Below are 11,062 nucleotides of genomic sequence, written 5' to 3'. Positions count from 1 at the left end.
GACAGAGGTGGTCCACTCAGGGTTGTGTTGGGTTTTTTTTGCTTGAGGACCTCAATGAGCACCTTTAGCCAAGGGTGTACAGAGTTTCATCATCAACTTGGAATCCTACACAACATCACATTGAACTAAGGGATACTCTAAAGCAAAGGAAGTATGGTACTGAGTACATGACCATGAGATCCTTTGGTCATATTACATATTGCACAACCTAGCTGGCCTGATAGAATGATAGAGAAGTGTAGTTAAGGGGCCAGCTTGGAGATGGTACACTAAGAGGATGAGGCATCATCCCCGATGATGTAGTATAGAACCTAAATCAATGATGATAATATGGTGCTCTGGAGTAGAAATAGAAGAGGTCCCACTACCATGACTCCCAGTGATTTGTGAAGTGGTATTTGTCCTTTCTATATGTGCGGTTTAAGAGGCTCTGATTCCCAGAAGCAATTGCTTTCATCAGGGAACATTAAATTTTAAGTAGCTACTGCTGCCTAGTCACTTTGGGCTCATCATGTTAAGAGACCAGAATCAAGGAAAGAGATGTCTATGTTAGGGATAATTAGCTTTAATTATTTGGAGGAAGGAGAGTTGGCATCACACAAAGAGGACAAGGAAGAATGTGTTTGGTATTCATGTGATCCACTGAGGTATTTCTTGCCAATTTTGAATGCAAATGGAGAAGTGAAGCATCATTGACTGAGAAAGACACGATGACCATGACATCAGATTTCTAAGAGATGAGAGTCTGTGTCATCCCCACAAGATAAGTCATCTAGACCAGCCTATGTACTAACCAAAGAAATTTAAAATAGGTGAGAGGTGGGAGATGATGAATGTCCATTTAGCCTTAAGACCAGATACAACCATAGCAGGTATAGTTCATTCTGCTAATGTTTTTCTTTTAAGTTTCTCCAGGTAATATGTCCATCAGAATTGTGAAGGAGATACTCCCAGAAAATGGATTTGAGCAAAGCAAAGGTGAATTTTTTTGATGCTGTGATGTGCTATGCATATTTTTTTTACTTCAGTACTAACCATTCAGACCTTCAGCTACTGGAAATTACCTTACAATAAAAGGAGCTACCTTACTCCAGACCATGTTCCCTTCCTAAGACCCGCCCTCATTTAATGACTGCTTGAGGCTGGATATAAAGATACCAGCTGCCTCTCCAAAATTTGGAACATGTCTAAAAGGGCCATTTCAGCTCAAAAGCTCTCTACAAAATGGGCAAAGATCTTTGCTATAACTGCATCAGAGTTCAACTTTTCTCTCCCCACAGTTCTACCCTCTTTACTTCTAAAGGTATTGATTCTCAAAAAACTCCCCAATAAACTTCTTGCATACAAATCTCCATTTTAAAGTATCTTTCTCAGAGATTCCAACTTATACAAAGGACTAGGTGCTGTTATTATTACTTAGTATATATTTATTTAAATTTATTTTCCCAAAGTACACTGGAAGGTTAATATTAAAGCAAGCCCATTACAGTTGAGAAAAGTAAGACTTAGTAAAGTTATCTCACACAGTATATAACTGGTAGAGTCAGGACATAAACCAATTCAGCAAACTTTCCAAGCCTCTGCAAAACATAATGAATGGCTGAGTATTGCTGTCAGAAGCAATAGCATGAACAAAGATATAGATTAGCAATTTTTAGCCAGTGTGACACAAGAGGCACACTGGTGGGATAACAAGAATTTTTAAAACTTGCAACACCTGACTATTTAGTTAGGGGCACTGACCTCTTTTCCCTTAGATTGTCAGATTAAAAAAATGACAACAGCTAACACAACAATAGCCATTCAATGTGAATGAATCAAAATTATATGTATTTTTTGTCAAATCAGCAAAAAACAAATTTTTTTGGTTGTGCCACAGTATTTTAGTAATTAGGTTATGTGTTCCATGAGATGAAAAAGGTTGAAAATCGCTTATATAGATGACAAATATAGACAGATGATAGACAATAGACAGATGTCTTATATGCTGAGTATTCATGCAATACTCAGCATTGCATGAATACTCAGCATATATTGTGAATACTTGGCATGTATTGTGACTATGAGGAAAGATAGAGGAAGATAAGTCTGAAAATGGCAGAAGAGTTCAAATTGAGATAAACCAAGAATCCTACAACAGATATAAACTTACCCCAAAATTGAACTAGTTCTGTAGAATTATGAACAATACTCTTACCCCCAAAAGGGAAAAACAAACAAAACAAACAAACAAAAAGCCCCATATGGCTTCTTGACAAGGGGAAAGTTAATGGAAAGTTTACCCTTGCCCTCTTAATTCTGTTATATCTTTGCCAGGTACAAGAATAGGCAGGGCTGGAGGAAGAAGTTTATGGCAATCACATAAAAATAAATCCAAAACCCCCTCCCCAAGGCTTCTGGGGTGAAGGTGCCAGTGTGGAATGCTGCACTCCTACCCTCCTGTTTATTCAGCCCTGGGGCGGAGGTTTGCCTTGCAGTTGTAACCTTTATAAGGGGTTTGCTTAATGACAGAATTCAGCTGCATACCTCACCCCAATTAGAAAAAGGCTGTTTGAATTCTAATTGGCCTTGACACAAGTCTGCTTAAAGAGATTCCCCAAGAATTATAGAGCTACTTTCAGAGTTTGACTTGGCCAGGAATAAGAAATGTAACATGGTTTTTCGAATTTTCTGCACTTACCATGAAACGACCAAGCCACAGGTATCAAACATTCTTTGTTTTTGTGTTATAATCACATTACAAATTGAACATTTCCACATGTGAAAGTTGGCAAATCTAACATGAATGATTATGAAGATTGTAATTACATATATCAGGTATATACGGCCTACATATTTTCACTCACACGAAATTGTATTTTCTCGAGTCCCTAGGCATCTATATATAGTGTGTTTATAGGATGTAAAACCATCATCTTATATATAAACCAAAAATGTATATTTTTAAGAAGTTATTGCCAGGTCAGGTGATAAGTCGACATAATATTTGGAAGGTGCAAATACCAGGAAGGGATAGAGATTCCCAAGTTAACCAGGAGGAAATTACTAACAATAATAAGTTGAAATCAAGAAGAATATAATTTGGACTAAATGTCAGAAGGAGAAAAAATAAGCTTCCTGGCTACGATAACTGTTAGGCTATGAAATAATTCCTAAGGGAAGTGGAGATCTCTTCTTTACACTGGACTCTGGAAATGAAGCATACGTTTTTGGAGTACTTTTTATAGCAAGTCATTTTGCTTGTGGAGAGGAAGGAGATTCTTTCCGTTTCTATTTTCTGTGACTTGATACTGAGGGAAAAAATTTCAAAAGTTATCATGTAATTACCCATTAAATGTTCACCAAACCACCTTTGAATGAGACCTTGCAATTACCTTGTAGTGAACATTAGATCTCCTGTTCCTTCACAGCCAAGAAAAATCCCACAGTTGTGTCTTTTGTAGCAACCCAGAATTTTTTTTATTCCAAACTCAGCTTGGTCTTGATGACCATTTGGTGGTCTTTTACTCATCTCTGAGCACCTCTCCTGCCACAATAATTGGGATTTTTTTTTTTTTTTTGCTAAGAAAAACCACTGTATTTGTCAGGGTTTCTTTCCTCATTCCCTATCAACCGCAACAGCTTTCTCTCAACAGAGGCTGTTTCTTACTTCACAGAGAAAATGAAAGCATAAAGTATGAGCACTACCACACTCCGTCTTCATCTACAAATTAATCTGTATTCATAATTTCCCTTCCTTCCTGTGGAGGCAGAGATATACTTGCTGTCCCAGCCATGTGCAACATCCTGACCCCTATTATCTCCTACAGGGACTTGCTGTGTCTGCCACACATTCTTTTCAAGTTCTCAACAACTCTCCTAAGGTTAGTTTCTTTCCTCAAGCTTGTGATATGTTTTAGCTCACCATTCTTTGGTAGGGGGGGGGCATTTCTCAGATTAGCTCTTTATAAAGCAGATTGCACTGCTCATGGGCACACCCCAAGGGTAAAAAGGTGGCCATAGGATGGATGTGGGTGAGGGATACAATGTGGATGGAATTTAGACTTACAGGCTGAGTGGTCACATATATGAATGCATGTAGAGTTCTTCACAGTATGAAGATTTCAGGGGTGGGAGAAAAAAAGCAAGGGTCTCCTATAGGCTCGAGGCTGGGTAGACCTCTCCAAACCTCTATATTTCAGAGCAGAACTCGGAGGAATTCAAGAGTTCACAAGTCAAAACAGGCCTTCTACATGTTTCTATGGGTATATTGATCAAGTTAGAAGGATGGAGCATATTTAATGGTTTGTTCCGTTGGTTCACAGCTTTTTGATATTAGACAGACAGTACATTTGCCTCCATTGATATGCTTATCCCTGCTAAGATGAAGTGTGACTGGTCTCAAGCTAGTATAAACTGGCGTCCTATATATACTAATCTCTTGCAGTATTTATTGTTAAACTAAAACATCAATTGTCCTTTTCCAGTTCTTTCCATTTGACAATATTAGCCATCCACTCTTCCAGACTCTTTTCTTCAGCGTTCCACAACTGTCTCTCCTTCCTCTCTGCCCTTTGTTATTTGTCTTTCCTGGGTGCCTCATCTGCTATCAGTCACCTAAATGGTAATATTTCCCAGAATCTAGTCCTTGGGCTTATTTTATTCTCATTCTACATGTTCACCTGTCATTTATAGATATTTACCTCCAAATCTAAAATTTACATCAATAGGTCTCAACCTAGATAGACCCATTTTCTTATATCCAGACATACCATCTGAATGTCTCACATACACCTCAAACTCAAAATGACCAAACATTTATAGTTTATTCTCCACCCCCTTAAACACACATTTCTTCTATTGCATTTGTTATAATTACAAGTGGCACTACCAAACAAAAATCTGGAACTTATTCTCTCTAAAAGATTATTAAAACACCCTTGAACTCAATGTTTACCATGCTATGAGATGAAATCCATTACTGGTTATAAAATCACTGTAGTGGATCTTAACCAGCATTTTTTAATAACATAAAATGAATACTGAATTTATTAGGATGATATTAGCTATGAAAAGAGAAATGAAAAAATACACATAAAATGAGTAAAATAGAATAAAGGAGAATAGAAAATACTGTATCAGAGTAAAGTGCGTGAGTTAAAGGTAAATTTTGTTTACTGAAACTTTTGATTTATTTATATTTATGTATATATTTATTTATATTACAGATATATAAATTATATATTTCCTGTTATGAATTCTGATACAAATTCCAGTGTGTGTGATTTGGAGTAGGGCTCAATTTCTCAAAGATCCAAGCAGTTCAACACCAGTTGGTATATAATTCAGTTCAACTCTGACATTATCTACCCAGAGACAGCATCAGATTCCAGAGATTGAGGACTCAGTCCTATAAAACTCTTCTCCCACTCATAGGACCTCTTTACCTTTACTTGAACTGATACTGACACACACCTATCCAAGCAGCTTACTTAGACAGTCATTCCACAGGGATTCCAAATAGTCCTCACCTCTTTGGCCCTAGCAACTGATTTACAGGTTTTAGATTTAGGACCTTCTACTCTTATATAGTACATTGATGATTTACTCCTTTGTAGCTCTTCAGAACAAGATTCAAAGAATCAAACTGTTCACCTTCTCAACTTCCTTGCAGAATGGGGTTACAGAGTATCTCCCAAAAGTCATAGCTTTGTATCCCATCAGTGACCTACCTAGGCCTGTTATAAAGTATTGCACCCCAGATTCTGGAAGACACCGTACCTCACTTCGAGTCAACATAGAGACAACCAGTCCAAATAAATTTTGAAGAGTTTTATTAAAGGAGGAGATTTATTAATATGTCGGCCGCATATGGCTGACACGGGGCATCAGGCCCAAATCGTGCAGCGCCAAAATAATTCAGAGGCTGTTATATACCCTTGATCACACGTGGGTGGGGGAGAGCATGACATTATGGCACAATCATTAACAAGATTATAACATTTGTGGGATACACAGAAACATTAAGACTCTCAGGTAACACAATCAAAGATGTTTACAAATCTTTCAGGGTTTCTCTCCCTCACTAGCCTAGAGGTATTTTACTCTCAAGATTCCAGGAAAGAAAGAAACTACAATCAATGCAAGGCGGTATGTAAATTCTGCCTCCTATTAAAAGAAAAGTTTCTCAGTTGAGCTTAATCCTTTCAGAGAACTTAAAACCAAATGACTTAGTCATCCTTATAAATCAGGAGACTTCTACATTCCTTTTCCTCCATTTTCCAAGGAAAGAAAAGGAAAGCCTGACCTTTTTCTCCTAGAATATCAATATTAATTTGCAGCTTTTTGCTACCTTACAACATTCCCCACTGGCTTTACGTCCCAAGTCAAATCTTTGACTTAATTTACTAAAATGTATGATGCTGTGGTGTAAGGATATTAACTTATAACATGTAGATATTTAATAGAAAGCATTAATATCAATACAGTTCACTAAAGAAACAAATATTACTGATTGATTTCCTATAAACTGCACAAACCTTTTGCAACTTATATAAAACTAATTGGCCTTTATAACAATTTACTTTTTGTCAGAACTTTTAATTTTAAAACTTTTAACCTTTAGTGACAATTAAGTTGGCTTTCTTTTTACCCTAGTTTTCCAGTTCCCCAAAGTCAGATTAAAAGGGAGTCCTTAGTAAATTTCTTCATGCATTTGCCATACATAAACTAACCAGCTTCCAGTTTGTGGTTTGAGTAAGGCACGCTGTAAAGCCAGTAGCCACGGCCACCATCACAGCGCCTGGCCCATGCAGGTTCGCATTAGATTCGAACAGTCAGTAATGAAACAACAGAGCCAAGAACTGGTGGGCCATTACCTTTAATCCTAGTTTGCACCCGGCGGGCAAGTAAAAACACACACTAGGCTCCAAAACTCACTCACATTCAGTGCTCACAAAGCTACTGACTTATCGGAGTTTCCTAGAATCAAAGCTCACCAGACTTATTCACCTCTGTTCCCCATCTCCTTTCTTCTCTTTGCACAAACTGGCTTCTCCCTCAGCACTCCACCATCTTGGCTGCTTCTCCTGGCCTCCTCCACATGGGCTTTCTCTGCTCTCCTCTCCTCCATGTGGCCTTTCTCTACTCTCTCCTCTAATATTAATCTCAGGAACCAAGAGAGCAAGCTCCCGGTTTGCCCCACTTTATAGTGTAGAAACTAAAACCTTTAATCCAATATACAAACAAGGAAGTCTCTGATACAAAGTCACTTATCTGAGGCATAATGGGATTCCTCATTAGAGTGCACCACCCCACATCAAAAAGGGTGGGAAAGGTTTAGTCCCCAAACCAAGCCCCAGGCTACAAGGATCCTGCCTGCCCACAGCCCACCCCCAACACACATTATCATGCCCATCCCAAACAAGATTGGCAACCAATACCATCACCTGGGCAACAGGTTTCCACGTGGGCAGTGCCATCTTTAACAAAGTGAGCATAATATATTTTATCTGCCCAACACACACCAATTTTCTACCTTAGCAGCAGTGGGAGTTGTCAGGATCATGGTGTGTAGACCTGTCCATACGAGAGTCAGTCCTTGGGTGATGTACTGGATCTCCTGGTAATGTTGGAAACATCTCTCGGATAGTCCTTTGAACAGTTTGCTGGGTAACCTGTAAATCCTGCAAGTATTTAAAGCAGGGGTAGTCAACCTTTTTATACCTACTGCCCAGTTTTGTATCTCTGTTAGTAGTAAAATTTTCTAACTGCCCACTGGTTCCACAGTAATGGTGATTTATAAAGTAGGGAAGTAACTTTACTTTATAAAATTTATAAAGCAGAGTTACAGCAAGTTAAAGCATATAATAATAATTACTTACCAAGTATTTTATGTCAGCTTTTCGCTAAGTTTGGCAGAATAAATCTTTATAAAACAACTTACTATAAATCTATCTTTTTATTTATACTTTGGTTGCTCCACTACTGCCTACCATGAAAGCTGGAATGCCCACTAGTGGGCAATAGGGACCAGGTTGACTACCACTGACTTAAAGAATGAGTGGGTACATTTCTTTTACTATTTGATTCATGCATTTTATTTGCCCTGAACCTTTTGGTGCCTGTGGGCACAATGTAACTTCAAATTATTTTCTAATTAATATTGGGTTCCTTTCCTACTGGCTTTGAGACAGTGGATACAAATGCAGGTCCAATACTAGAATGGACAAACTAAACCTGGAAAGAACCATGTATAGCATTTCTTAACAATTGTCAATCATTTTATTAAGGTCTATTTCTAAATGTTTACCTGGTGAAGCCTTTTTCTGTTGGTAAAATCTTTTTTCTAATTGTTTTAGAATAAACCTTTGGCAACAAGGGTCCCAAAACCCCACCGGCTTTGGGTGGCATCTTTCTATTTGAATTACTATGTCCCAATTTTGAGGAAGACTGGAAAAATATGCAATTAACAATAAAATTAAAATAGCTAATGTTAACAAATACTATAACAAGCGTCTTAATACAATAAAGTTACTAAAACCTACTAGATTATTAAACAAACTTCTAACTAATACAACAGGATTTAGAATAAAATTCTTAGAGTCTCAAATGTTCTTAACATGTTAACGTCATTTCACTAAGTCTATGTTGACACTATCACTGCTTTATATTATTTGCAAATATAACCCAATTTCCGTAACCCAATTCTGAGAATTATCCCAAAGAGCAGGAGTCACACATATTCAGGAAAAGTCTATAAGGCACTGAAGTTGTGGTCATATTTTTACACTTTGCAGTTAGAGTCTAAGTTCTAATGATCATTGCTTTTAATTGCAATTAGGAGCAGGTCACAGCCTACAATAGGCATGGGCAGAGACAAGAGGAATAAAGGAGACACTATACATTAAATGAAGCAACAGAAAATCAGACTGTCATTACCCCCAGTAGAGATCTTTGAGAGATAAATAAAACTTAAATGTTCAGGCAAGGCATAATAAATAGCCCTCGTGTTTACAAGACATGAGATCAGTTTACCTGCTACTTGGAAGTAATACTTTAGGCTCATAAACGGTGTCGTGAGATGAGGTCAATGACCTTAGGCACCTTTTAGCTTTCAGTGGCAGGTCCCAGCAAGCTGGGCAAGGTCAGGTCACAGGTAGCTGGATTAGGGCTGGAAGAGACTGAACCCTCCCTCTGTGGAGCAAGCAGTCAGCTTACCTTCTCATGTTCCTTTTTCCACAGCAAAGGCATGATCCCCAATGGGAACGAGAAGCCTGGCAGCCTTCAGCTCAATGACCTTCTTTCCACTCTTGAAGCAGTGCTCTGATGAAATCCTATGAAGCCCTTTGAGGCACTGGAGCCTTTAAGGGTATATGCCAAAAGCTGGTATTTTCCTGATCTCTTTTGGGCTCTACTTGCCTTTTCTGTCTCCTTTCTTGGTCATTATAGACCTTAAAAGCCACGCTCAGAAGATCTCACTGAGGTGCTTGAGAGCTCTATTCTGTCTATAAACTCTTGAAAAAAGACAAAAGCAATATTATTAGCTGGATTTAATTTAAAAAACAGGTTTTTGATGCCTCCTTTAGAATTCCAGAGTCTCTTTGCTGCTGAATAATTCAGTACATTAACATTCAAAGAGCATGATAAAGATAGATTCGTAGGAGTTCTAGGGTACAACTCCTTTTCTTATATTAGTTAGCATTGAACAATATTATTACAACATGATAATAAACTAGACATTACATAAAAGACATTATTAATAATTTCTAATATTTAAACTAAGATTCCAATATAACAGGGCTATAAAACAACAGATAAAAGAATTAACAAAAGCCTTTGAAATAACATATACATTTTAACATGGAAAATACATTTTACACAATAAGGGATTCTTGGTACAAACTACCCAGCTGGCAAAGAGATATTCATTTTCTTTGACCCTTAGTAATTTACACTATTATGTCAACAGGAGAGGCAGCCTGGCTGGGATTCTTGCAGCAGCCCCAGGAGCTGTGAGAAGAGAAAAGCCTGTCGCTTCTCCCCCCTTTTTTTTATCATTTGTCCTGTAGCCAAGCTCCTTGGCAAGATAATAGGGTTTTTCCCAAGCAGAACTTGAATCAATCTGCCACCTTCAAACTAACTGCCTTGCATTGAGCAGCTAATTAAAATACAAATCTTTAAAAAATTACTTTCCCAATAGTGGGTTGCTTTAGCCTATATGAGGTTTCTTTTTTCTTTTTAATTTCCTGCAGTTCCCTTTTACAACTTCCTATACACCAGTGGAGGGCAATAAACCATTAATCCCAATCTATGGAGGGCTCATGGACCCCTATGTCCTAGGGAGGGAAAGGGAAGAGGCAGCTGGAGGGCTTGTCTCTGATAATCCCATTCCCTATAATCCTGTTACTCATGATCTCAGTACTCCTTCTGGACTGTCCTGATAATCCTATTTCCTATAATCCTATTACCCATGATCCCATCACTTATTCTGGAATTGCAATGCATTTCAAAGAACTGATAACCAGTAAATTCCATACCTATGGTTTGTTAATTTCTAAATCCTTTTTACCTAGTCTTCTTCTTTTTCTAAGATTTTATCTAAAGCAAAGTTCTAATCTTTAATACTATTCCTGTATTTTCCAAATGGGTAAAAACTTCTTTTGGTCAGTAAGTGGATATCTGAAACTAGTATTTATTCTATACCTTCTCTTGTCACTTCACCCTTAGTTGTCCCTGCCAATTTACTCTAGTGCCCTTCCCCTGCTGCTCCACCCACAGCATGTCCCAGCCCTGCTTTTCACTCACCCAAACTGCTTACTTGCCAGCCCTCCACCCAGAGGCTGGAGAAACACTTCAAACTGCCCAGAGAGAAGGCAGGAATTAGTACACAAAAAGCAAAAATTAGCCTGACGTGTGATGGCACAGTGGATAAAGCGTTGACCTGGAAAACAGAGGTCACCAGTTCGAAACTCTAGGCTTGCCCAGTCAAGGCACATACCACAAGCAAGCAATGAACAGCTAAGATTGAAGCAATAACTTTGCGTTCCCCCCCCCCCACCCAGCTGCTCTCTATGTAAAATCA

This window comes from Saccopteryx bilineata, chromosome 8 (genome assembly GCF_036850765.1).
Source record: "Saccopteryx bilineata isolate mSacBil1 chromosome 8, mSacBil1_pri_phased_curated, whole genome shotgun sequence".
In the NCBI taxonomy this organism is placed as follows: domain Eukaryota; kingdom Metazoa; phylum Chordata; class Mammalia; order Chiroptera; family Emballonuridae; genus Saccopteryx; species Saccopteryx bilineata.
This window is presented reverse-complemented; position numbering follows the sequence as displayed.